General features: G+C 45.2%; 9 non-coding genes across 9 annotated transcripts; all 9 read left to right on the top strand.

Moving 5' to 3' along the window:
• The first annotated feature begins 977 nt into the window (after positions 1–977).
• On the top strand, positions 978–1,049 carry TRNAA-CGC (transfer RNA alanine (anticodon CGC)). The gene has a single exon. It is a non-coding gene; the product is annotated as a tRNA-Ala (tRNA).
• A 2,396-nt stretch (positions 1,050–3,445) lies between these two features.
• Positions 3,446–3,517, top strand: TRNAA-CGC (transfer RNA alanine (anticodon CGC)). The gene has a single exon. It is a non-coding gene; the product is annotated as a tRNA-Ala (tRNA).
• A 2,390-nt stretch (positions 3,518–5,907) lies between these two features.
• Positions 5,908–5,979, top strand: TRNAA-CGC (transfer RNA alanine (anticodon CGC)). The gene has a single exon. It is a non-coding gene; the product is annotated as a tRNA-Ala (tRNA).
• Positions 5,980–8,375: 2,396 nt separating this feature from the next.
• On the top strand, positions 8,376–8,447 carry TRNAA-CGC (transfer RNA alanine (anticodon CGC)). Its single transcript has one exon. It is a non-coding gene; the product is annotated as a tRNA-Ala (tRNA).
• A 2,400-nt stretch (positions 8,448–10,847) lies between these two features.
• TRNAA-CGC (transfer RNA alanine (anticodon CGC)) lies at positions 10,848–10,919 on the top strand. The gene has a single exon. It is a non-coding gene; the product is annotated as a tRNA-Ala (tRNA).
• A 2,392-nt stretch (positions 10,920–13,311) lies between these two features.
• TRNAA-CGC (transfer RNA alanine (anticodon CGC)) lies at positions 13,312–13,383 on the top strand. The gene has a single exon. It is a non-coding gene; the product is annotated as a tRNA-Ala (tRNA).
• Positions 13,384–15,779: 2,396 nt separating this feature from the next.
• Positions 15,780–15,851, top strand: TRNAA-CGC (transfer RNA alanine (anticodon CGC)). Its single transcript has one exon. It is a non-coding gene; the product is annotated as a tRNA-Ala (tRNA).
• Positions 15,852–22,582: 6,731 nt separating this feature from the next.
• Positions 22,583–22,654, top strand: TRNAA-CGC (transfer RNA alanine (anticodon CGC)). Its single transcript has one exon. It is a non-coding gene; the product is annotated as a tRNA-Ala (tRNA).
• Positions 22,655–25,050: 2,396 nt separating this feature from the next.
• Positions 25,051–25,122, top strand: TRNAA-CGC (transfer RNA alanine (anticodon CGC)). The gene has a single exon. It is a non-coding gene; the product is annotated as a tRNA-Ala (tRNA).
• Positions 25,123–25,450: the final 328 nt, after the last annotated feature.

Here is a 25,450-nt window from a genome sequence, read left to right as displayed (position 1 = left end):
CTGCGCGAAATGGTGCTATCTCATTTTTGGTGTTTGAAGACATACATATATATATATATATATATTTATTTATTTTTTCTCCATAACTACACTTCTCAAATCTGGGGCATCTATCCGAGATGGCCGTGTCACATTATGTGATGTCTCAGGCACCAACGTGATGAGATCGACCTGGCGCTTTAACTTTGTCATTGTAAGTAGTAAGATGTAATTTGGCAGTTGTCATGTTTTTTCATATGCACTACTGCAAACCCCTTTCCTTACTTAGCCCACTCCCTCCTGAAGCTTTTAGGTGTGATGAGGAAGTGTCCTCTCAGCGGGGATGTAGCTCAGTTGTAGAGCGCATGCTTTGCATGTATGAGGACCCGGGGCATTTCCACTTGTTTCTCTTTTTGACTGTCAAATGATCTCTATCCACTAGATGGCCCTTTGAGCACAGTAATCCTGTGGTGGAAATCTTCCCCTGGAAGTCATCTCTTCTGGAGAAGCAAAATGCACACTGCTTCAGTGTGACCATGTGGTTTTCCATTCTTGCTCTAGTTTTCCCTGCTCTTTTGCTAGTGCTTCACTCGGCAGAATGTTTTGACCAGAAGAGTTCTCCCTGAAAATTATGTCTGCAGGACAGACACACTGCATACCGAGGGGATGTAGCTCAGTGGTAGAGCACTTGTTTTGCATGTATGAGGCCCCGGGTCCAATCCCTGGCATCTCCAATTGTTTCCCTTTTTTTGACTGTCATATGGTCTCTGTCCACTAGATGGCTCTTTGAGCACGGTAATCCTCTGGTGGAATACTTCCCCTGGAAGTCATCTCTTATGGAGAAGCATAATGCACACTGCTTCAGTGTGACCATGTGCTTTTCCAGTCTTGCTCCCGTTTTCCCTGGTCTTTTGCTAGTGCTTCAGTTGGCAGCATACTTTGACCGGAAGAATTCTCCCAGGAAAAGATGTCTGCAGGACAGACTCACGGCACACCAAGGGGATGTAGCTCAGTGGTAGAGCGCATGCTTCGCATGTATGAGGTCCCGGGTTCAATCCCCGGCACCTCCATTTGCATAAACTTCAGTGTGATTTTGTCCCGGTTATTTTGTATTTCACACTGCAACTCGGGCCATGATTATAGGATCATCGACATTCATATCTATTTGTCTGAGAAAACGCTGGTGCCCGTATCGCAAACCTGCCTGTAATATATCAGTGAGGTTTGCGTCCCTGCCAGTGTCAACATCCTGTATGCCTTCACAATCACTACAAATAGAAATGCACAGAGAGTACCATCACACCACAGTTTTAACTGTGCAGAATCGTGAAAGGATTGGCATTGCCTTGCGTTTCTTTTCAGTCGATTGTTTTGGTTCCGAATGTATAGCTCCACCATTGTACCTTTGTAGCATATGATGGCTAGCTTTAAAAATAATTTGTTTTCACTGGATGTGGCCACAGATGTACCTCTGTTGTCAACCTAAGTTGATCAGGTTCTGTAACTTGTTAGTTTTGAGCTGGAATATCCTACCAGCTCTGCTGCTGGGGCCTATCTCCGGCTTCTAAAAGCAAAAGCCTTGAACATATTGATATTTTTCATTAGTTGATCAGGGGGATTGCAGGGGGGGGCAGCTTTTCTGCATGTTTCTATGGACAACCAGAAACAGGTGGCTCTAAAATGAAGTCCGCCATTTGGAAACTCCAATTCGACAGTAACCATCAGTTCTGGGCGCTGTTAGTCCCAAGCAGCCAGCCAGCATCTGGTAGATTTCATAGGTCCTTGCTGGCAGCGGGGATGTAACTCAGTGGTAGAGCACCTGCTTTGGAAGTATGAGGCCACAGGTTCGATCCCCGGCATCTCCATATGATATGTTTCTTCAAGTGTGGGCTTTTTCCTGTACATGGGAATTAGGATGATGTGGTCTTTTGCCATACTAAATCCTGTTGCTGAACGTCTTCTCTTTGGAGCCGATGATTGTGGACATGCACGGTGCACCATCCTTCAGTGTGGTGTCTGCTTTTTTCATTGGAAGCCTGTTAGCCTGATCTCTTACCGGGATGACACAAAGCAGACTCGTTCAGACAGAGGGGCATTGGCTGAGAATAGTGTCTCCACCGGTCCCCCTGCTAGGCAGTGGTATCATTCTGAGGTGCTGTGCACGCTCACCAACTATCACCCCCTCTGACCTTTCCCACCGCAGAACACCCTGAATGCATTCAGCGGGTTATGCTTCATTCTAGGGCTGCAATGGATCGCCTAGTGGCAAAACCAATGGAAGCACCATTGACCTTCCGCAGAATTCCACTGCTTGTCTGCCTAGAGAAGCGACATCTGCCGAGTGTGCTAGGGACACTCATGACGGCAGAGCTATAGAGTGGTGGGTCCACGTTGCTTTCCACTAGCCAGCAAATACAGAAGGACATCCGAAAGAGGTGTCAGTCTATCTAGCAACATTTGTGGGCTTTCGGCTGGAGGAATTCCTGCGCGAAATGGTGCTATCTCATTTTTGGTGTTTGAAGACATACATATATATATATATATATATATATATTTATTTATTTTTTCTCCATAACTACACTTCTCAAATCTGGGGCATCTATCCGAGATGGCCGTGTCACATTATGTGATGTCTCAGGCACCAACGTGATGAGATCGACCTGGCGCTTTAACTTTGTCATTGTAAGTAGTAAGATGTAATTTGGCAGTTGTCATGTTTTTTCATATGCACTACTGCAAACCCCTTTCCTTACTTAGCCCACTCCCTCCTGAAGCTTTTAGGTGTGATGAGGAAGTGTCCTCTCAGCGGGGATGTAGCTCAGTTGTAGAGCGCATGCTTTGCATGTATGAGGACCCGGGGCATTTCCACTTGTTTCTCTTTTTGACTGTCAAATGATCTCTATCCACTAGATGGCCCTTTGAGCACAGTAATCCTCTGGTGGAAATCTTCCCCTGGAAGTCATCTCTTATGGAGAAGCAAAATGCACACTGCTTCAGTGTGACCATGTGGTTTTCCATTCTTGCTCCAGTTTTCCCTGCTCTTTTGCTAGTGCTTCACTCGGCAGAATGTTTTGACCAGAAGAGTTCTCCCTGAAAATTATGTCTGCAGGACAGACACACTGCATACCGAGGGGATGTAGCTCAGTGGTAGAGCACTTGTTTTGCATGTATGAGGCCCCGGGTCCAATCCCTGGCATCTCCAATTGTTTCCCTTTTTTTGACTGTCATATGGTCTCTGTCCACTAGATGGCTCTTTGAGCACGGTAATCCTCTGGTGGAATACTTCCCCTGGAAGTCATCTCTTATGGAGAAGCATAATGCACACTGCTTCAGTGTGACCATGTGCTTTTCCAGTCTTGCTCCCGTTTTCCCTGGTCTTTTGCTAGTGCTTCAGTTGGCAGCATACTTTGACCGGAAGAATTCTCCCAGGAAAAGATGTCTGCAGGACAGACTCACCGCACACCAAGGGGATGTAGCTCAGTGGTAGAGCGCATGCTTCGCATGTATGAGGTCCCGGGTTCAATCCCCGGCATCTCCATTTGCATAAACTTCAGTGTGATTTTGTCCCGGTTATTTTGTATTTCACACTGCAACTCGGGCCATGATTATAGGATCATCGACATTCATATCTATTTGTCTGAGAAAACGCTGGTGCCCGTATCGCAAACCTGCCTGTAATATATCAGTGAGGTTTGCGTCCCTGCCAGTGTCAACATCCTGTATGCCTTCACAATCACTACAAATAGAAATGCACAGAGAGTACCATCACACCACAGTTTTAACTGTGCAGAATCGTGAAAGGATTGGCATTGCCTTGCGTTTCTTTTCAGTCGATTGTTTTGGTTCCGAATGTATAGCTCCACCATTGTACCTTTGTAGCATATGATGGCTAGCTTTAAAAATAATTTGTTTTCACTGGATGTGGCCACAGATGTACCTCTGTTGTCAACCTAAGTTGATCAGGTTCTGTAACTTGTTAGTTTTGAGCTGGAATATCCTACCAGCTCTGCTGCTGGGGCCTATCTCCGGCTTCTAAAAGCAAAAGCCTTGAACATATTGATATTTTTCATTAGTTGATCAGGGGGATTGCAGGGGGGGGCAGCTTTTCTGCATGTTTCTATGGACAACCAGAAACAGGTGGCTCTAAAATGAAGTCCGCCATTTGGAAACTCCAATTCGACAGTTACCATCAGTTCTGGGCGCTGTTAGTCCCAAGCAGCCAGCCAGCATCTGGTAGATTTCATAGGTCCTTGCTGGCAGCGGGGATGTAACTCAGTGGTAGAGCACCTGCTTTGGAAGTATGAGGCCACAGGTTCGATCCCCGGCATCTCCATATGATATGTTTCTTCAAGTGTGGGCTTTTTCCTGTACATGGGAATTAGGATGATGTGGTCTTTTGCCATACTAAATCCTGTTGCTGAACGTCTTCTCTTTGGAGCCGATGATTGTGGACATGCACGGTGCACCATGCTTCAGTGTGATGTCTGCTTTTTTCATTGGAAGCCTGTTAGCCTGATCTCTTACCGGGATGACACAAAGCAGACTCGTTCAGACAGAGGGGCATTGGCTGAGAATAGTGTCTCCACCGGTCCCCCTGCTAGGCAGTGGTATCATTCTGAGGTGCTGTGCACGCTCACCAACTATCACCCCCTCTGACCTTTCCCACCGCAGAACACCCTGAATGCATTCAGCGGGTTATGCTTCATTCTAGGGCTGCAATGGATCGCCTAGTGGCAAAACCAATGGAAGCACCATTGACCTTCCGCAGAATTCCACTGCTTGTCTGCCTAGAGAAGCGACATCTGCCGAGTGTGCTAGGGACACTCATGACGGCAGAGCTATAGAGTGGTGGGTCCACTTTGCTTTCCACCAGCCAGCAAATACAGAAGGACATCCGAAAGAGGTGTCAGTCTATCTAGCAACATTTGTGGGCTTTCGGCTGGAGGAATTCCTGCGCGAAATGGTGCTATCTCATTTTTGGTGTTTGAAGACATACATATATATATATATATATATTTATTTATTTTTTCTCCATAACTACACTTCTCAAATCTGGGGCATCTATCCGAGATGGCCGTGTCACATTATGTGATGTCTCAGGCACCAACGTGATGAGATCGACCTGGCGCTTTAACTTTGTCATTGTAAGTAGTAAGATGTAATTTGGCAGTTGTCATGTTTTTTCATATGCACTACTGCAAACCCCTTTCCTTACTTAGCCCACTCCCTCCTGAAGCTTTTAGGTGTGATGAGGAAGTGTCCTCTCAGCGGGGATGTAGCTCAGTTGTAGAGCGCATGCTTTGCATGTATGAGGACCCGGGGCATTTCCACTTGTTTCTCTTTTTGACTGTCAAATGATCTCTATCCACTAGATGGCCCTTTGAGCACAGTAATCCTGTGGTGGAAATCTTCCCCTGGAAGTCATCTCTTCTGGAGAAGCAAAATGCACACTGCTTCAGTGTGACCATGTGGTTTTCCATTCTTGCTCCAGTTTTCCCTGCTCTTTTGCTAGTGCTTCACTCGGCAGAATGTTTTGACCAGAAGAGTTCTCCCTGAAAATTATGTCTGCGGGACAGACACACTGCATACCGAGGGGATGTAGCTCAGTGGTAGAGCACTTGTTTTGCATGTATGAGGCCCCGGGTCCAATCCCTGGCATCTCCAATTGTTTCCCTTTTTTTGACTGTCATATGGTCTCTGTCCACTAGATGGCTCTTTGAGCACGGTAATCCTCTGGTGGAATACTTCCCCTGGAAGTCATCTCTTATGGAGAAGCATAATGCACACTGCTTCAGTGTGACCATGTGCTTTTCCAGTCTTGCTCCCGTTTTCCCTGGTCTTTTGCTAGTGCTTCAGTTGGCAGCATACTTTGACCGGAAGAATTCTCCCAGGAAAAGATGTCTGCAGGACAGACTCACCGCACACCAAGGGGATGTAGCTCAGTGGTAGAGCGCATGCTTCGCATGTATGAGGTCCCGGGTTCAATCCCCGGCACCTCCATTTGCATAAACTTCAGTGTGATTTTGTCCCGGTTATTTTGTATTTCACACTGCAACTCGGGCCATGATTATAGGATCATCGACATTCATATCTATTTGTCTGAGAAAACGCTGGTGCCCGTATCGCAAACCTGCCTGTAATATATCAGTGAGGTTTGCGTCCCTGCCAGTGTCAACATCCTGTATGCCTTCACAATCACTACAAATAGAAATGCACAGAGAGTACCATCACACCACAGTTTTAACTGTGCAGAATCGTGAAAGGATTGGCATTGCCTTGCGTTTCTTTTCAGTCGATTGTTTTGGTTCCGAATGTATAGCTCCACCATTGTACCTTTGTAGCATATGATGGCTAGCTTTAAAAATAATTTGTTTTCACTGGATGTGGCCACAGATGTACCTCTGTTGTCAACCTAAGTTGATCAGGTTCTGTAACTTGTTAGTTTTGAGCTGGAATATCCTACCAGCTCTGCTGCTGGGGCCTATCTCCGGCTTCTAAAAGCAAAAGCCTTGAACATATTGATATTTTTCATTAGTTGATCAGGGGGATTGCAGGGGGGGGCAGCTTTTCTGCATGTTTCTATGGACAACCAGAAACAGGTGGCTCTAAAATGAAGTCCGCCATTTGGAAACTCCAATTCGACAGTTACCATCAGTTCTGGGCGCTGTTAGTCCCAAGCAGCCAGCCAGCATCTGGTAGATTTCATAGGTCCTTGCTGGCAGCGGGGATGTAACTCAGTGGTAGAGCACCTGCTTTGGAAGTATGAGGCCACAGGTTCGATCCCCGGCATCTCCATATGATATGTTTCTTCAAGTGTGGGCTTTTTCCTGTACATGGGAATTAGGATGATGTGGTCTTTTGCCATACTAAATCCTGTTGCTGAACGTCTTCTCTTTGGAGCCGATGATTGTGGACATGCACGGTGCACCATGCTTCAGTGTGATGTCTGCTTTTTTCATTGGAAGCCTGTTAGCCTGATCTCTTACCGGGATGACACAAAGCAGACTCGTTCAGACAGAGGGGCATTGGCTGAGAATAGTGTCTCCACCGGTCCCCCTGCTAGGCAGTGGTATCATTCTGAGGTGCTGTGCACGCTCACCAACTATCACCCCCTCTGACCTTTCCCACCGCAGAACACCCTGAATGCATTCAGCGGGTTATGCTTCATTCTAGGGCTGCAATGGATCGCCTAGTGGCAAAACCAATGGAAGCACCATTGACCTTCCGCAGAATTCCACTGCTTGTCTGCCTAGAGAAGCGACATCTGCCGAGTGTGCTAGGGACACTCATGACGGCAGAGCTATAGAGTGGTGGGTCCACGTTGCTTTCCACTAGCCAGCAAATACAGAAGGACATCCGAAAGAGGTGTCAGTCTATCTAGCAACATTTGTGGGCTTTCGGCTGGAGGAATTCCTGCGCGAAATGGTGCTATCTCATTTTTGGTGTTTGAAGACATACATATATATATATATATATATATATATTTATTTATTTTTTCTCCATAACTACACTTCTCAAATCTGGGGCATCTATCCGAGATGGCCGTGTCACATTATGTGATGTCTCAGGCACCAACGTGATGAGATCGACCTGGCGCTTTAACTTTGTCATTGTAAGTAGTAAGATGTAATTTGGCAGTTGTCATGTTTTTTCATATGCACTACTGCAAACCCCTTTCCTTACTTAGCCCACTCCCTCCTGAAGCTTTTAGGTGTGATGAGGAAGTGTCCTCTCAGCGGGGATGTAGCTCAGTTGTAGAGCGCATGCTTTGCATGTATGAGGACCTGGGGCATTTCCACTTGTTTCTCTTTTTGACTGTAAAATGATCTCTATCCACTAGATGGCCCTTTGAGCACAGTAATCCTCTGGTGGAAATCTTCCCCTGGAAGTCATCTCTTATGGAGAAGCAAAATGCACACTGCTTCAGTGTGACCATGTGGTTTTCCATTCTTGCTCCAGTTTTCCCTGCTCTTTTGCTAGTGCTTCACTCGGCAGAATGTTTTGACCAGAAGAGTTCTCCCTGAAAATTATGTCTGCAGGACAGACACACTGCATACCGAGGGGATGTAGCTCAGTGGTAGAGCACTTGTTTTGCATGTATGAGGCCCCGGGTCCAATCCCTGGCATCTCCAATTGTTTCCCTTTTTTTGACTGTCATATGGTCTCTGTCCACTAGATGGCTCTTTGAGCACGGTAATCCTCTGGTGGAATACTTCCCCTGGAAGTCATCTCTTATGGAGAAGCATAATGCACACTGCTTCAGTGTGACCATGTGCTTTTCCAGTCTTGCTCCCGTTTTCCCTGGTCTTTTGCTAGTGCTTCAGTTGGCAGCATACTTTGACCGGAAGAATTCTCCCAGGAAAAGATGTCTGCAGGACAGACTCACGGCACACCAAGGGGATGTAGCTCAGTGGTAGAGCGCATGCTTCGCATGTATGAGGTCCCGGGTTCAATCCCCGGCACCTCCATTTGCATAAACTTCAGTGTGATTTTGTCCCGGTTATTTTGTATTTCACACTGCAACTCGGGCCATGATTATAGGATCATCGACATTCATATCTATTTGTCTGAGAAAACGCTGGTGCCCGTATCGCAAACCTGCCTGTAATATATCAGTGAGGTTTGCGTCCCTGCCAGTGTCAACATCCTGTATGCCTTCACAATCACTACAAATAGAAATCCACAGAGAGTACCATCACACCACAGTTTTAACTGTGCAGAATCGTGAAAGGATTGGCATTGCCTTGCGTTTCTTTTCAGTCGATTGTTTTGGTTCCGAATGTATAGCTCCACCATTGTACCTTTGTAGCATATGATGGCTAGCTTTAAAAATAATTTGTTTTCACTGGATGTGGCCACAGATGTACCTCTGTTGTCAACCTAAGTTGATCAGGTTCTGTAACTTGTTAGTTTTGAGCTGGAATATCCTACCAGCTCTGCTGCTGGGGCCTATCTCCGGCTTCTAAAAGCAAAAGCCTTGAACATATTGATATTTTTCATTAGTTGATCAGGGGGATTGCAGGGGGGGGCAGCTTTTCTGCATGTTTCTATGGACAACCAGAAACAGGTGGCTCTAAAATGAAGTCCGCCATTTGGAAACTCCAATTCGACAGTAACCATCAGTTCTGGGCGCTGTTAGTCCCAAGCAGCCAGCCAGCATCTGGTAGATTTCATAGGTCCTTGCTGGCAGCGGGGATGTAACTCAGTGGTAGAGCACCTGCTTTGGAAGTATGAGGCCACAGGTTCGATCCCCGGCATCTCCATATGATATGTTTCTTCAAGTGTGGGCTTTTTCCTGTACATGGGAATTAGGATGATGTGGTCTTTTGCCATACTAAATCCTGTTGCTGAACGTCTTCTCTTTGGAGCCGATGATTGTGGACATGCACGGTGCACCATCCTTCAGTGTGGTGTCTGCTTTTTTCATTGGAAGCCTGTTAGCCTGATCTCTTACCGGGATGACACAAAGCAGACTCGTTCAGACAGAGGGGCATTGGCTGAGAATAGTGTCTCCACCGGTCCCCCTGCTAGGCAGTGGTATCATTCTGAGGTGCTGTGCACGCTCACCAACTATCACCCCCTCTGACCTTTCCCACCGCAGAACACCCTGAATGCATTCAGCGGGTTATGCTTCATTCTAGGGCTGCAATGGATCGCCTAGTGGCAAAACCAATGGAAGCACCATTGACCTTCCGCAGAATTCCACTGCTTGTCTGCCTAGAGAAGCGACATCTGCCGAGTGTGCTAGGGACACTCATGACGGCAGAGCTATAGAGTGGTGGGTCCACGTTGCTTTCCACTAGCCAGCAAATACAGAAGGACATCCGAAAGAGGTGTCAGTCTATCTAGCAACATTTGTGGGCTTTCGGCTGGAGGAATTCCTGCGCGAAATGGTGCTATCTCATTTTTGGTGTTTGAAGACATACATATATATATATATATATATATATATATATTTATTTATTTTTTCTCCATAACTACACTTCTCAAATCTGGGGCATCTATCCGAGATGGCCGTGTCACATTATGTGATGTCTCAGGCACCAACGTGATGAGATCGACCTGGCGCTTTAACTTTGTCATTGTAAGTAGTAAGATGTAATTTGGCAGTTGTCATGTTTTTTCATATGCACTACTGCAAACCCCTTTCCTTACTTAGCCCACTCCCTCCTGAAGCTTTTAGGTGTGATGAGGAAGTGTCCTCTCAGCGGGGATGTAGCTCAGTTGTAGAGCGCATGCTTTGCATGTATGAGGACCCGGGGCATTTCCACTTGTTTCTCTTTTTGACTGTCAAATGATCTCTATCCACTAGATGGCCCTTTGAGCACAGTAATCCTGTGGTGGAAATCTTCCCCTGGAAGTCATCTCTTCTGGAGAAGCAAAATGCACACTGCTTCAGTGTGACCATGTGGTTTTCCATTCTTGCTCTAGTTTTCCCTGCTCTTTTGCTAGTGCTTCACTCGGCAGAATGTTTTGACCAGAAGAGTTCTCCCTGAAAATTATGTCTGCAGGACAGACACACTGCATACCGAGGGGATGTAGCTCAGTGGTAGAGCACTTGTTTTGCATGTATGAGGCCCCGGGTCCAATCCCTGGCATCTCCAATTGTTTCCCTTTTTTTGACTGTCATATGGTCTCTGTCCACTAGATGGCTCTTTGAGCACGGTAATCCTCTGGTGGAATACTTCCCCTGGAAGTCATCTCTTATGGAGAAGCATAATGCACACTGCTTCAGTGTGACCATGTGCTTTTCCAGTCTTGCTCCCGTTTTCCCTGGTCTTTTGCTAGTGCTTCAGTTGGCAGCATACTTTGACCGGAAGAATTCTCCCAGGAAAAGATGTCTGCAGGACAGACTCACGGCACACCAAGGGGATGTAGCTCAGTGGTAGAGCGCATGCTTCGCATGTATGAGGTCCCGGGTTCAATCCCCGGCACCTCCATTTGCATAAACTTCAGTGTGATTTTGTCCCGGTTATTTTGTATTTCACACTGCAACTCGGGCCATGATTATAGGATCATCGACATTCATATCTATTTGTCTGAGAAAACGCTGGTGCCCGTATCGCAAACCTGCCTGTAATATATCAGTGAGGTTTGCGTCCCTGCCAGTGTCAACATCCTGTATGCCTTCACAATCACTACAAATAGAAATCCACAGAGAGTACCATCACACCACAGTTTTAACTGTGCAGAATCGTGAAAGGATTGGCATTGCCTTGCGTTTCTTTTCAGTCGATTGTTTTGGTTCCGAATGTATAGCTCCACCATTGTACCTTTGTAGCATATGATGGCTAGCTTTAAAAATAATTTGTTTTCACTGGATGTGGCCACAGATGTACCTCTGTTGTCAACCTAAGTTGATCAGGTTCTGTAACTTGTTAGTTTTGAGCTGGAATATCCTACCAGCTCTGCTGCTGGGGCCTATCTCCGGCTTCTAAAAGCAAAAGCCTTGAACATATTGATATTTTTCATTAGTTGATCAGGGGGATTGCAGGGGGGGGCAGCTTTTCTGCATGTTTCTATGGACAACCAGAAACAGGTGGCTCTAAAATGAAGTCCGCCATTTGGAAACTCCAATTCGACAGTAACCATCAGTTCTGGGCGCTGTTAGTCCCAAGCAGCCAGCCAGCATCTGGTAGATTTCATAGGTCCTTGCTGGCAGCGGGGATGTAACTCAGTGGTAGAGCACCTGCTTTGGAAGTATGAGGCCACAGGTTCGATCCCCGGCATCTCCATATGATATGTTTCTTCAAGTGTGGGCTTTTTCCTGTACATGGGAATTAGGATGATGTGGTCTTTTGCCATACTAAATCCTGTTGCTGAACGTCTTCTCTTTGGAGCCGATGATTGTGGACATGCACGGTGCACCATCCTTCAGTGTGGTGTCTGCTTTTTTCATTGGAAGCCTGTTAGCCTGATCTCTTACCGGGATGACACAAAGCAGACTCGTTCAGACAGAGGGGCATTGGCTGAGAATAGTGTCTCCACCGGTCCCCCTGCTAGGCAGTGGTATCATTCTGAGGTGCTGTGCACGCTCACCAACTATCACCCCCTCTGACCTTTCCCACCGCAGAACACCCTGAATGCATTCAGCGGGTTATGCTTCATTCTAGGGCTGCAATGGATCGCCTAGTGGCAAAACCAATGGAAGCACCATTGACCTTCCGCAGAATTCCACTGCTTGTCTGCCTAGAGAAGCGACATCTGCCGAGTGTGCTAGGGACACTCATGACGGCAGAGCTATAGAGTGGTGGGTCCACGTTGCTTTCCACTAGCCAGCAAATACAGAAGGACATCCGAAAGAGGTGTCAGTCTATCTAGCAACATTTGTGGGCTTTCGGCTGGAGGAATTCCTGCGCGAAATGGTGCTATCTCATTTTTGGTGTTTGAAGACATACATATATATATATATATATATATTTATTTATTTTTTCTCCATAACTACACTTCTCAAATCTGGGGCATCTATCCGAGATGGGCGTGTCACATTATGTGATGTCTCAGGCACCAACGTGATGAGATCGACCTGGCGCTTTAACTTTGTCATTGTAAGTAGTAAGATGTAATTTGGCAGTTGTCATGTTTTTTCATATGCACTACTGCAAACCCCTTTCCTTACTTAGCCCACTCCCTCCTGAAGCTTTTAGGTGTGATGAGGAAGTGTCCTCTCAGCGGGGATGTAGCTCAGTTGTAGAGCGCATGCTTTGCATGTATGAGGACCCGGGGCATTTCCACTTGTTTCTCTTTTTGACTGTAAAATGATCTCTATCCACTAGATGGCCCTTTGAGCACAGTAATCCTCTGGTGGAAATCTTCCCCTGGAAGTCATCTCTTATGGAGAAGCAAAATGCACACTGCTTCAGTGTGACCATGTGGTTTTCCATTCTTGCTCCAGTTTTCCCTGCTCTTTTGCTAGTGCTTCACTCGGCAGAATGTTTTGACCAGAAGAGTTCTCCCTGAAAATTATGTCTGCGGGACAGACACACTGCATACCGAGGGGATGTAGCTCAGTGGTAGAGCACTTGTTTTGCATGTATGAGGCCCCGGGTCCAATCCCTGGCATCTCCAATTGTTTCCCTTTTTTTGACTGTCATATGGTCTCTGTCCACTAGATGGCTCTTTGAGCACGGTAATCCTCTGGTGGAATACTTCCCCTGGAAGTCATCTCTTATGGAGAAGCATAATGCACACTGCTTCAGTGTGACCATGTGCTTTTCCAGTCTTGCTCCCGTTTTCCCTGGTCTTTTGCTAGTGCTTCAGTTGGCAGCATACTTTGACCGGAAGAATTCTCCCAGGAAAAGATGTCTGCAGGACAGACTCACCGCACACCAAGGGGATGTAGCTCAGTGGTAGAGCGCATGCTTCGCATGTATGAGGTCCCGGGTTCAATCCCCGGCACCTCCATTTGCATAAACTTCAGTGTGATTTTGTCCCGGTTATTTTGTATTTCACACTGCAACTCGGGCCATGATTATAGGATCATCGACATTCATATCTATTTGTCTGAGAAAACGCTGGTGCCCGTATCGCAAACCTGCCTGTAATATATCAGTGAGGTTTGCGTCCCTGCCAGTGTCAACATCCTGTATGCCTTCACAATCACTACAAATAGAAATGCACAGAGAGTACCATCACACCACAGTTTTAACTGTGCAGAATCGTGAAAGGATTGGCATTGCCTTGCGTTTCTTTTCAGTCGATTGTTTTGGTTCCGAATGTATAGCTCCACCATTGTACCTTTGTAGCATATGATGGCTAGCTTTAAAAATAATTTGTTTTCACTGGATGTGGCCACAGATGTACCTCTGTTGTCAACCTAAGTTGATCAGGTTCTGTAACTTGTTAGTTTTGAGCTGGAATATCCTACCAGCTCTGCTGCTGGGGCCTATCTCCGGCTTCTAAAAGCAAAAGCCTTGAACATATTGATATTTTTCATTAGTTGATCAGGGGGATTGCAGGGGGGGGCAGCTTTTCTGCATGTTTCTATGGACAACCAGAAACAGGTGGCTCTAAAATGAAGTCCGCCATTTGGAAACTCCAATTCGACAGTTACCATCAGTTCTGGGCGCTGTTAGTCCCAAGCAGCCAGCCAGCATCTGGTAGATTTCATAGGTCCTTGCTGGCAGCGGGGATGTAACTCAGTGGTAGAGCACCTGCTTTGGAAGTATGAGGCCACAGGTTCGATCCCCGGCATCTCCATATGATATGTTTCTTCAAGTGTGGGCTTTTTCCTGTACATGGGAATTAGGATGATGTGGTCTTTTGCCATACTAAATCCTGTTGCTGAACGTCTTCTCTTTGGAGCCGATGATTGTGGACATGCACGGTGCACCATGCTTCAGTGTGATGTCTGCTTTTTTCATTGGAAGCCTGTTAGCCTGATCTCTTACCGGGATGACACAAAGCAGACTCGTTCAGACAGAGGGGCATTGGCTGAGAATAGTGTCTCCACCGGTCCCCCTGCTAGGCAGTGGTATCATTCTGAGGTGCTGTGCACGCTCACCAACTATCACCCCCTCTGACCTTTCCCACCGCAGAACACCCTGAATGCATTCAGCGGGTTATGCTTCATTCTAGGGCTGCAATGGATCGCCTAGTGGCAAAACCAATGGAAGCACCATTGACCTTCCGCAGAATTCCACTGCTTGTCTGCCTAGAGAAGCGACATCTGCCGAGTGTGCTAGGGACACTCATGACGGCAGAGCTATAGAGTGGTGGGTCCACGTTGCTTTCCACTAGCCAGCAAATACAGAAGGACATCCGAAAGAGGTGTCAGTCTATCTAGCAACATTTGTGGGCTTTCGGCTGGAGGAATTCCTGCGCGAAATGGTGCTATCTCATTTTTGGTGTTTGAAGACATACATATATATATATATATATATATATATTTATTTATTTTTTCTCCATAACTACACTTCTCAAATCTGGGGCATCTATCCGAGATGGCCGTGTCACATTATGTGATGTCTCAGGCACCAACGTGATGAGATCGACCTGGCGCTTTAACTTTGTCATTGTAAGTAGTAAGATGTAATTTGGCAGTTGTCATGTTTTTTCATATGCACTACTGCAAACCCCTTTCCTTACTTAGCCCACTCCCTCCTGAAGCTTTTAGGTGTGATGAGGAAGTGTCCTCTCAGCGGGGATGTAGCTCAGTTGTAGAGCGCATGCTTTGCATGTATGAGGACCTGGGGCATTTCCACTTGTTTCTCTTTTTGACTGTAAAATGATCTCTATCCACTAGATGGCCCTTTGAGCACAGTAATCCTCTGGTGGAAATCTTCCCCTGGAAGTCATCTCTTATGGAGAAGCAAAATGCACACTGCTTCAGTGTGACCATGTGGTTTTCCATTCTTGCTCCAGTTTTCCCTGCTCTTTTGCTAGTGCTTCACTCGGCAGAATGTTTTGACCAGAAGAGTTCTCCCTGAAAATTATGTCTGCGGGACAGACACACTGCATACCGAGGGGATGTAGCTCAGTGGTAGAGCACTTGTTTTGCATGTATGAGGCCCCGGGTCCAATCCCTGGCATCTCCAATTGTTTCCCTTTTTTTGACTGTCATATGGTCTCTGTCCACTAGATGGCTCTTTGAGCACGGTAATCCTCTGGTGGAATACTTCCCCTGGAAGTCATCTCTTATGGAGAAGCATAATGCACACTGCTTCAGTGTGACCATGTGCTTTTCCAGTCTTGCTCCCGTTTTCCCTGGTCTTTTGCTAGTGCTTCAGTTGGCAGCATACTTTGACCGGAAGAATTCTCCCAGGAAAAGATGTCTGCAGGACAGACTCACCGCACACCAAGGGGATGTAGCTCAGTGGTAGAGCGCATACTTCGCATGTATGAGGTCCCGGGTTCAATCCCCGGCACCTCCATTTGCATAAACTTCAGTGTGATTTTGTCCCGGTTATTTTGTATTTCACACTGCAACTCGGGCCATGATTATAGGATCATCGACATTCATATCTATTTGTCTGAGAAAACGCTGGTGCCCGTATCGCAAACCTGCCTGTAATATATCAGTGAGGTTTGCGTCCCTGCCAGTGTCAACATCCTGTATGCCTTCACAATCACTACAAATAGAAATGCACAGAGAGTACCATCACACCACAGTTTTAACTGTGCAGAATCGTGAAAGGATTGGCATTGCCTTGCGTTTCTTTTCAGTCGATTGTTTTGGTTCCGAATGATAGCTCCACCATTGTACCTTTGTAGCATATGATGGCTAGCTTTAAAAATAATTTGTTTTCACTGGATGTGGCCACAGATGTACCTCTGTTGTCAACCTAAGTTGATCAGGTTCTGTAACTTGTTAGTTTTGAGCTGGAATATCCTACCAGCTCTGCTGCTGGGGCCTATCTCCGGCTTCTAAAAGCAAAAGCCTTGAACATATTGATATTTTTCATTAGTTGATCAGGGGGATTGCAGGGGGGGGCAGCTTTTCTGCATGTTTCTATGGACAACCAGAAACAGGTGGCTCTAAAATGAAGTCCGCCATTTGGAAACTCCAATTCGACAGTTACCATCAGTTCTGGGCGCTGTTAGTCCCAAGCAGCCAGCCAGCATCTGGTAGATTTCATAGGTCCTTGCTGGCAGCGGGGATGTAACTCAGTGGTAGAGCACCTGCTTTGGAAGTATGAGGCCACAGGTTCGATCCCCGGCATCTCCATATGATATGTTTCTTCAAGTGTGGGCTTTTTCCTGTACATGGGAATTAGGATGATGTGGTCTTTTGCCATACTAAATCCTGTTGCTGAACGTCTTCTCTTTGGAGCCGATGATTGTGGACATGCACGGTGCACCATGCTTCAGTGTGATGTCTGCTTTTTTCATTGGAAGCCTGTTAGCCTGATCTCTTACCGGGATGACACAAAGCAGACTCGTTCAGACAGAGGGGCATTGGCTGAGAATAGTGTCTCCACCGGTCCCCCTGCTAGGCAGTGGTATCATTCTGAGGTGCTGTGCACGCTCACCAACTATCACCCCCTCTGACCTTTCCCACCGCAGAACACCCTGAATGCATTCAGCGGGTTATGCTTCATTCTAGGGCTGCAATGGATCGCCTAGTGGCAAAACCAATGGAAGCACCATTGACCTTCCGCAGAATTCCACTGCTTGTCTGCCTAGAGAAGCGACATCTGCCGAGTGTGCTAGGGACACTCATGACGGCAGAGCTATAGAGTGGTGGGTCCACGTTGCTTTCCACTAGCCAGCAAATACAGAAGGACATCCGAAAGAGGTGTCAGTCTATCTAGCAACATTTGTGGGCTTTCGGCTGGAGGAATTCCTGCGCGAAATGGTGCTATCTCATTTTTGGTGTTTGAAGACATACATATATATATATATATTGAGAAACCAATTTGGCTAAAAGATGGCGCTCTCCCTCATTCGGTGGCTGGTGCTAGAAAAACGAATTTAGCCAAATCCGTATATGTAAGGAAAACACACAGGCCCCTGAACGGTTGTAGCACTTCAAAAAACCGCTCTGGTAGGCATATGTAAAAAATAATATTCCAGCACACAAGACTTTAGCTATTCTAAAATGACAATTTATTTAGGCATAAAACAGCACAAATACAAAAACAGGGAGTAAGTAGTACATCCCTGTGACAGACACAAGGTGCTGCAAAGCACTCACCCCATGGGTGGATGTAAAGTCACGCGTTCCGCCTGAATGCTCAGGCTTCCTCAGACCTTCTAAAATCCAAATTCGGCTAACACATCTTAAAATAAAAAACCACTAGGCCATTCCAGAGCAACTCCGTGCGTCAAGCATCACGTGCCATTTGAGTCATATGACTACTAATCGAATAGAAGGGGTAGTCTCTTTGACACAATGACCTCCATGTTGGAATGGTCAAGCGTCTATACGGTCAATGTATAAAGGCATAATTACCATAGCATATCTAAATAGACATACTAGGACCAATGATAGGCTACTGCAGTGCAAGTCGCATAGAGGAGGTGCCCGGAACCGCTACTGGTCAAAACATTGTCAATGTAATCAGATGTGTAAAATCTACGCACAAGTGTGCTATGTATCATTCAGATGACTAACAGTGGCTCAAAAATGGCCACTCCCAGACATCCGCCCCCCCAATGGGGTGAGTGTTCCTCAGCCTAGAGACTGCGAACCAAGCATCAAAAATATCCTAAATATTCGAGTAAATACCCTATTGCGTTATGTATATACATCAAATTGTAGTTATCATCGTGTATCAGGCAAGTGCCTGTAGTCTAAATAAAGACCAGCTACAACTGAATAAGACATATATTCATATCTAACAAAATGCAAGTGAACAATCAACCTTTCCTATGTCAGTGCCTCAATATAAACAGCAACAATTCTATTTAGACTGCTATGAAGCCGATATTTTGGATGTTCCTGTTTCGAAAAAACTTCTAGCAAAGAATAAAGCATGTAAACATTTGTTATAAAGCGCAAATTAGCAAACAACATTAATTGTTTCGGAACCCCTATATAAAACTCTAACTGCGCAATTTAGACACTTCTTACATAGTGCAAAAAAGCCAACAGTATTTCCTATATCAGTACCTCAGTGCAAATCGATAGCAGCTCAAAATAGATGAGAAACTATAAAGTGGCGAATATAAATGTACCCATTCATATCCCTATCAACAAGTGAATAACAATTATTCCATATAATCACAGTAGAATAAAGTGCAGTGCAATGAGTGAAACCACTACTGTTCCTGATATAGACACAAAAAGTCTTCTGTAGAAATTTCATAACTCATACAAGGAGTATAATGATGTTGTAAAACAGATGAGAGTATGAGACAATATAAAGTATCTACTTCTTGTTAACCCATTCAAGATTGCAAAAACACATAAAGTTCAGCATCCACATTCAATCCTTTAGGTTTCAAGGTGTCAAATTTGCATATGAGTGTGGCTTCCAACCGTCTCAATTTCAATTCACGGTTACCAAATCTTTTATTTGGAGGTACATGTGCCAACCCCGTGAAAGATAAAAATTGAACATCTCCATTGTGCTTTTCTTGAAAATGGCTTGTCAAGGGGTATGTTAGATCACCATTTTTTATGGCTCTGTAATGTTGTAAGATCCTCATCTTCAGGGGACCAATTGTAGAGCCTATATAGTGAAGACCACAGGCACAAGTGATGGCATATACAACATATTTGGTGATACAAGAAATTCTATGTTTGTATTTCCAACATTCACCGTTGGCACTCCTAAAAGGGACCATCGATACATGTTTACACAATTTACAATGGGCACATTTGAAAAAGCCAAAACTATTTCCATGACTTGTATGTATGATAGGTGCTGGCTTGGTTTTAACCATACTAGGAGATAACATAGTTTTGAGAGTAGGAGCCTTTCGATAAGTAACCTGCGGGAAATCGTCCAACACCAACCTAAGGTGAGGATCCATGAGCAGCACCTTCCAGTGTTTCTTCATAATCATTTTTATTTCTTTAGCATGATTATTAAACCCTGTAATAAGTCTAATCTTACTATCTTTAGCTTTGATTTTTCTATTTAACAGGGATTCTCTCGTAACTGAGGCTGCTTGAGTAAAACTTCTAGAGACGGCATTCTTGTCATAGCCTCGTTTAACAAATCTGTGACCAATATTTCTAGCCTCACTCATATAATCATGGTGATTACTACAGGCTCTTTTAGCTCGCAAAAATTCTCCATAAGGGATGGAGTCAATTAGAGCTTTCGGGTGATGACTCTTGGCGTGGAGAGTGGAATTAGAACTAGTGGGTTTTCTGTATAATTTAGATGTCAACTTGTCGTTAACTACCTGGAATTCTACGTCCAGAAATACCAATTTCTGTTGGCTGCTAACTACCGTTAATTCTAAGTTTAACATATTAGTATTGAGTATCTCGACATATTCAGAAAGTTCCGATTCTGTCCCATCCCATATGATAAACAAATCATCTATAAAACGGTACCAGACAATGACATGTTTAGTCCAATGTTCCAATTCCTCTGCCCACGCCTTGCGCATCTCCCACCAACCCATATAAAGGTTGGCGTACGTTGGAGCCATACAAGACCCCATTGCCGTTCCCCTTATTTGTTGATACAACTGGTCTTCATAGAGGAAATAGTTATGTTCCAGACAAAAAAGTAGCATATCTAATAACATCTGATTATGTTGTCGATAGCTGATAGATCTCCTTTCCAAAAATGATTGGCAAGCCTTCATGCCTGCTGCATGTTGAATCGATGTATATAAAGAAACTACATCAATGGATACTAAAAAATAGTTGGGCTCCCAATAGATATTTTCTACCTTGCCAAGCAGATCTGCTGTATCTCGTATATAGGAGCTCAAGCTCAAAACAAATGGCTGAAGAAAAAAGTCCAAATATTTCGATGTATTCTCTAACAAACTACCAATGGAAGAAACAATGGGACGACTTGGAGGGTTTATTAATGTTTTATGGATCTTAGGATTGAAATATATCAAGGGGGTCACCGGATTAGCATTTTTTAGAAAAAAGTATTCATCTCGATTGATGAGCTCTAAATCACTCCATTCCTTTAGTTTGCCAAGATATTCTAATTTGGCTTTTTTGCACTATGTAAGAAGTGTCTAAATTGCGCAGTTAGAGTTTTATATAGGGGTTCCGAAACAATTAATGTTGTTTGCTAATTTGCGCTTTATAACAAATGTTTACATGCTTTATTCTTTGCTAGAAGTTTTTTCGAAACAGGAACATCCAAAATATCGGCTTCATAGCAGTCTAAATAGAATTGTTGCTGTTTATATTGAGGCACTGACATAGGAAAGGTTGATTGTTCACTTGCATTTTGTTAGATATGAATATATGTCTTATTCAGTTGTAGCTGGTCTTTATTTAGACTACAGGCACTTGCCTGATACACGATGATAACTACAATTTGATGTATATACATAACGCAATAGGGTATTTACTCTAATATTTAGGATATTTTTGATGCTTGGTTCGCAGTCTCTAGGCTGAGGAACACTCACCCCATTGGGGGGGCGGATGTCTGGGAGTGGCCATTTTTGAGCCACTGTTAGTCATCTGAATGATACATAGCACACTTGTGCGTAGATTTTACACATCTGATTACATTGACAATGTTTTGACCAGTAGCGGTTCCGGGCACCTCCTCTATGCGACTTGCACTGCAGTAGCCTATCATTGGTCCTAGTATGTCTATTTAGATATGCTATGGTAATTATGCCTTTATACATTGACCGTATAGACGCTTGACCATTCCAACATGGAGGTCATTGTGTCAAAGAGACTACCCCTTCTATTCGATTAGTAGTCATATGACTCAAATGGCACGTGATGCTTGACGCACGGAGTTGCTCTGGAATGGCCTAGTGGTTTTTTATTTTAAGATGTGTTAGCCGAATTTGGATTTTAGAAGGTCTGAGGAAGCCTGAGCATTCAGGCGGAACGCGTGACTTTACATCCACCCATGGGGTGAGTGCTTTGCAGCACCTTGTGTCTGTCACAGGGATGTACTACTTACTCCCTGTTTTTGTATTTGTGCTGTTTTATGCCCAAATAAATTGTCATTTTAGAATAGCTAAAGTCTTGTGTGCTGGAATATTATTTTTTACATATGCCTACCAGAGCGGTTTTTTGAAGTGCTACAACCGTTCAGGGGCCTGTGTGTTTTCCTTATATATATATATATATATATATTTATTTATTTTTTCTCCATAACTACACTTCTCAAATCTGGGGCATCTATCCGAGATGGCCGTGTCACATTATGTGATGTCTCAGGCACCAACGTGATGAGATCGACCTGGCGCTTTAACTTTGTCATTGTAAGTAGTAAGATGTAATTTGGCAGTTGTCATGTTTTTTCATATGCACTACTGCAAACCCCTTTCCTTACTTAGCCCACTCCCTCCTGAAGCTTTTAGGTGTGATGAGGAAGTGTCCTCTCAGCGGGGATGTAGCTCAGTTGTAGAGCGCATGCTTTGCATGTATGAGGACCCGGGGCATTTCCACTTGTTTCTCTTTTTGACTGTAAAATGATCTCTATCCACTAGATGGCCCTTTGAGCACAGTAATCCTCTGGTGGAAATCTTCCCCTGGAAGTCATCTCTTATGGAGAAGCAAAATGCACACTGCTTCAGTGTGACCATGTGGTTTTCCATTCTTGCTCCAGTTTTCCCTGCTCTTTTGCTAGTGCTTCACTCGGCAGAATGTTTTGACCAGAAGAGTTCTCCCTGAAAATTATGTCTGCGGGACAGACACACTGCATACCGAGGGGATGTAGCTCAGTGGTAGAGCACTTGTTTTGCATGTATGAGGCCCCGGGTCCAATCCCTGGCATCTCCAATTGTTTCCCTTTTTTTGACTGTCATATGGTCTCTGTCCACTAGATGGCTCTTTGAGCACGGTAATCCTCTGGTGGAATACTTCCCCTGGAAGTCATCTCTTATGGAGAAGCATAATGCACACTGCTTCAGTGTGACCATGTGCTTTTCCAGTCTTGCTCCCGTTTTCCCTGGTCTTTTGCTAGTGCTTCAGTTGGCAGCATACTTTGACCGGAAGAATTCTCCCAGGAAAAGATGTCTGCAGGACAGACTCACCGCACACCAAGGGGATGTAGCTCAGTGGTAGAGCGCATGCTTCGCATGTATGAGGTCCCGGGTTCAATCCCCGGCACCTCCATTTGCATAAACTTCAGTGTGATTTTGTCCCGGTTATTTTGTATTTCACACTGCAACTCGGGCCATGATTATAGGATCATCGACATTCATATCTATTTGTCTGAGAAAACGCTGGTGCCCGTATCGCAAACCTGCCTGTAATATATCAGTGAGGTTTGCGTCCCTGCCAGTGTCAACATCCTGTATGCCTTCACAATCACTACAAATAGAAATGCACAGAGAGTACCATCACACCACAGTTTTAACTGTGCAGAATCGTGAAAGGATTGGCATTGCCTTGCGTTTCTTTTCAGTCGATTGTTTTGGTTCCGAATGTATAGCTCCACCATTGTACCTTTGTAGCATATGATGGCTAGCTTTAAAAATAATTTGTTTTCACTGGATGTGGCCACAGATGTACCTCTGTTGTCAACCTAAGTTGATCAGGTTCTGTAACTTGTTAGTTTTGAGCTGGAATATCCTACCAGCTCTGCTGCTGGGGCCTATCTCCGGCTTCTAAAAGCAAAAGCCTTGAACATATTGATATTTTTCATTAGTTGATCAGGGGGATTGCAGGGGGGGGCAGCTTTTCTGCATGTTTCTATGGACAACCAGAAACAGGTGGCTCTAAAATGAAGTCCGCCATTTGGAAACTCCAATTCGACAGTTACCATCAGTTCTGGGCGCTGTTAGTCCCAAGCAGCCAGCCAGCATCTGGTAGATTTCATAGGTCCTTGCTGGCAGCGGGGATGTAACTCAGTGGTAGAGCACCTGCTTTGGAAGTATGAGGCCACAGGTTCGATCCCCGGCATCTCCATATGATATGTTTCTTCAAGTGTGGGCTTTTTCCTGTACATGGGAATTAGGATGATGTGGTCTTTTGCCATACTAAATCCTGTTGCTGAACGTCTTCTCTTTGGAGCCGATGATTGTGGACATGCACGGTGCACCATGCTTCAGTGTGATGTCTGCTTTTTTCATTGGAAGCCTGTTAGCCTGATCTCTTACCGGGATGACACAAAGCAGTCTCGTTCAGACAGAGGGGCATTGGCTGAGAATAGTGTCTCCACCGGTCCCCCTGCTAGGCAGTGGTATCATTCTGAGGTGCTGTGCACGCTCACCAACTATCACCCCCTCTGACCTTTCCCACCGCAGAACACCCTGAATGCATTCAGCGGGTTATGCTTCATTCTAGGGCTGCAATGGATCGCCTAGTGGCAAAACCAATGGAAGCACCATTGACCTTCCGCAGAATTCCACTGCTTGTCTGCCTAGAGAAGCGACATCTGCCGAGTGTGCTAGGGACACTCATGACGGCAGAGCTATAGAGTGGTGGGTCCACGTTGCTTTCCACTAGCCAGCAAATACAGAAGGACATCCGAAAGAGGTGTCAGTCTATCTAGCAACATTTGTGGGCTTTCGGCTGGAGGAATTCCTGCGCGAAATGGTGCTATCTCATTTTTGGTGTTTGAAGACATACATATATATATATATATATATATATATTTATTTATTTTTTCTCCATAACTACACTTCTCAAATCTGGGGCATCTATCCGAGATGGCCGTGTCACATTATGTGATGTCTCAGGCACCAACGTGATGAGATCGACCTGGCGCTTTAACTTTGTCATTGTAAGTAGTAAGATGTAATTTGGCAGTTGTCATGTTTTTTCATATGCACTACTGCAAACCCCTTTCCTTACTTAGCCCACTCCCTCCTGAAGCTTTTAGGTGTGATGAGGAAGTGTCCTCTCAGCGGGGATGTAGCTCAGTTGTAGAGCGCATGCTTTGCATGTATGAGGACCCGGGGCATTTCCACTTGTTTCTCTTTTTGACTGTAAAATGATCTCTATCCACTAGATGGCCCTTTGAGCACAGTAATCCTCTGGTGGAAATCTTCCCCTGGAAGTCATCTCTTATGGAGAAGCAAAATGCACACTGCTTCAGTGTGACCATGTGGTTTTCCATTCTTGCTCCAGTTTTCCCTGCTCTTTTGCTAGTGCTTCACTCGGCAGAATGTTTTGACCAGAAGAGTTCTCCCTGAAAATTATGTCTGCGGGACAGACACACTGCATACCGAGGGGATGTAGCTCAGTGGTAGAGCACTTGTTTTGCATGTATGAGGCCCCGGGTCCAATCCCTGGCATCTCCAATTGTTTCCCTTTTTTTGACTGTCATATGGTCTCTGTCCACTAGATGGCTCTTTGAGCACGGTAATCCTCTGGTGGAATACTTCCCCTGGAAGTCATCTCTTATGGAGAAGCATAATGCACACTGCTTCAGTGTGACCATGTGCTTTTCCAGTCTTGCTCCCGTTTTCCCTGGTCTTTTGCTAGTGCTTCAGTTGGCAGCATACTTTGACCGGAAGAATTCTCCCAGGAAAAGATGTCTGCAGGACAGACTCACCGCACACCAAGGGGATGTAGCTCAGTGGTAGAGCGCATGCTTCGCATGTATGAGGTCCCGGGTTCAATCCCCGGCACCTCCATTTGCATAAACTTCAGTGTGATTTTGTCCCGGTTATTTTGTATTTCACACTGCAACTCGGGCCATGATTATAGGATCATCGACATTCATATCTATTTGTCTGAGAAAACGCTGGTGCCCGTATCGCAAACCTGCCTGTAATATATCAGTGAGGTTTGCGTCCCTGCCAGTGTCAACATCCTGTATGCCTTCACAATCACTACAAATAGAAATGCACAGAGAGTACCATCACACCACAGTTTTAACTGTGCAGAATCGTGAAAGGATTGGCATTGCCTTGCGTTTCTTTTCAGTCGATTGTTTTGGTTCCGAATGTATAGCTCCACCAT

Source organism: Ambystoma mexicanum, chromosome 12 (genome assembly GCF_040938575.1).
Source record: "Ambystoma mexicanum isolate Mex_15411 chromosome 12, UKY_AmexF1_1, whole genome shotgun sequence".
NCBI classification, from domain to species: Eukaryota; Metazoa; Chordata; class Amphibia; order Caudata; family Ambystomatidae; genus Ambystoma; species Ambystoma mexicanum.
This window is presented reverse-complemented; position numbering and strand designations above follow the sequence as displayed.